Genomic DNA, 2,545 nt, shown 5'->3' on the forward strand with positions numbered 1-2,545 from the left:
TTTTTTAAAACCTGCCCTTTCCTCAAAATCTTGTACTCTATACTCAGCTCGACACTTAGTCTTGGTGCAAAATGTTACGCACTTCTCGTGCAATTTTTACGTAACCCACTAAAATGTTTCACAAATGCCGCTTAATTTACTGAGGAGCGAAAGTGCTCAGAGAATGATTATTATACAAAAATAAAGTTTGAGAAAAAACCTACGCCCGTGCAATTTTTTTTAAGTTAAAAAAATAGTTAGTTTAACAAATACATTTGCACATACAGCACATACAGTACACAAACACACCGCGTAATAGGGAAAGTAAAAAATCTTGTCAGTTTTTGCCGGTTTTTGCTTTGTTTTCTGCTCTCTGCAACCCGACCACCACGGCACCACCGGCGGCTCGTTAGTGAGTGAGGCTCTAGTGACGTCCGAGAGGGGTTGGGGTCACTGTAACGACACACAGCAGGACAGACAGACAGGCAGACAGACAGACAGGCAGAACGAACAGACGGACGGAGCAGTGAGGCGCAAAGGAAAAGTAACATCAGTGCGCCGCGTGTCTCTTTGTCCGAAGCTCATACACAAGAGTCACCGTCATCTCTCTCTCTGTCTCTCTCTCTCTCACACACTCTTTCGGCAGCACCAGCAGGTCAACGGCCCACGCCGTGGCTGCCGTGGGGGTTGACGTGCAGGCTGGGCGCGCTCAGCAACGAGGATCCCACCCCCGTGGAGTGCGGCGGCAGTGGCATGGGCAGCAGGCGGGGCTTGGCGATCAGCACGCTGCCCCCGCAGCCCGCGCCCCCGGGCCCGCCCAGCGGCCGGCGCCCGCACAGCCGCGCCCACAGGCGGCGCCACGAGTCGAGAGTCTTGCCGGACCAGATCCAGACGCCCGACGTGATGCCCACCGCCAGCGCCATGAAGTACTTGAGCATGAGCACCGAGTACAGGGGGCGCTGTGGCGTGGCGGGCGTCGCACCGCACTGGCACGCCAGCGGCGTCATCCAGTCCGTGAAGAGAGAGCTCTCGTAGAGATGGCAGCCGATGACGATGGTGGCGGGCACGGCATACAGCACGCTGAAGATGCCGATGCGGATCATGAGCTTCTCCAGCTTGTAGGCCTTGCTGCGGCCGCCCATGCCGCCCTGCTGCTTGATGACGCTCCTGATGCGGAAGAGTGACACGAAGCCGCCGATCAAGAAGGACAGTCCCAGCACCAGGTACAGCAGCAGAGGCGCCAGCACGAACACGCGCAGGTTGTCCGCGTTCTGGTTGCCCACGTAGCAGATGCCGGCGACGGGGTCCCCGTCCACCGCGGCCATCACGAGCACGGCCACCGTCTGGACCGTCGGCACCAGCCAGGCCGCCAGGTGGAAGTACTGCGAGTAGCCGGCGATGGCCTCGTTGCCCCACTTGAGACCCGCGGCCAGGAACCAGGTCAGCGTCAGCACCACCCACCAGATGGAGGACGCCATGCCGAAGTAGTAGACGAGCAGGAACACGATGGTGCACGCCACGGGGCCCTGGCCCTGGCCCTGGTTGTGCGCGTGGGGGCCGTGAGCGTGCGCGCTGTACCGGATCATGCCGCCCTCGCAAGCCACCTCGTCGTGGCCAAGTCCCACGCGGATCAGGTAGCCCACGCTCACCTGCAGACGGAAGGAAAGCATTTTAGAGGCCAACGTTAACACTGGAATGAAGACAGAGGGTCGCGTTGGAGATCACACTCACCATGAGGTAGCAGCCAGACAAGAAGACAATGGGTCTCTCAGGGTACTTGAAGCGTTGTCGGTCGATGAGAAATGTCGTGATGGTCATAAAGGTGGAGAGCGCGCACAGACCAGACCACAGCGAGATCCACACCTCGGCGAAGTCCTTCTCCTCCTGAGAGAAGAACACGCCGCGGCACGGGAACGCGCAGTTCTCCACGCCGGCCACGCTGATGTTGCGGTTGTACCACGACGAGTTGCGCTCCAGTGGCACCAGCGGGTGTCGGCACCTGAGGTGAACACAGACGAGACGGGTCAGCATCACAGCGAGCATGTCTGAGAAACACAGCAACCTGTGGGGACTCACCTGCAGGCGCATTCCCGCCCCGAGGGTGCGTGGCTCGCACCACCTCGGTCGCAACCCTTGCCGTTCTTGCCGGGCTTGCACTTGGGCGACGCCGTCGGGAACAGGCTGCCCCCCGCGGGCGGCCTCTTGGTGGGGCCGGGGTGCCTGCCCCCAGCTCCTGGCCCGCGGCCGTGCCCAGGCATGCCGCCCATCTCCGGGCCGGGCTGGTTGTCCGGCTGCATGCACAGGTTGTCGGGGTCGCCGTACACGGGCAGCTTGTCGCAGTGCATGCGCTTGGGCCACCGGAAGCCGTACTGCTGCATGAGCGGCTGGCAGCCGGCCTTGACGCGCTCGCACATGCTGCGGCACGCGGGCAGCGGCTGCGGGTAGTCCGGGATGCAGATGGGCGCGTACAGCGAGCACAGGAAGAACTTGAGGTCCTCCGAGCACTTGATCTCCACCAGCGGCCAGAACTGGTGCACCTCGAGGCCAGCCTCGTCCTGCAAGCACA

The 2,545-nt window shown here is 61.1% G+C and overlaps 1 pseudogene; it reads right to left on the bottom strand.

Annotated features, from left to right (window-relative positions):
• Positions 1 to 635: 635 nt before the first annotated feature.
• Positions 636 to 2,545, bottom strand: part of LOC113211535 (frizzled-2-like) — a 2,318-nt pseudogene continuing 408 nt past the window's right edge.

The sequence above is a fragment of the Frankliniella occidentalis genome, unplaced genomic scaffold, assembly GCF_000697945.3.
Source record: "Frankliniella occidentalis isolate FOCC.00 unplaced genomic scaffold, Focc_3.1 Scaffold508, whole genome shotgun sequence".
In the NCBI taxonomy this organism is placed as follows: Eukaryota; Metazoa; Arthropoda; class Insecta; order Thysanoptera; family Thripidae; genus Frankliniella; species Frankliniella occidentalis.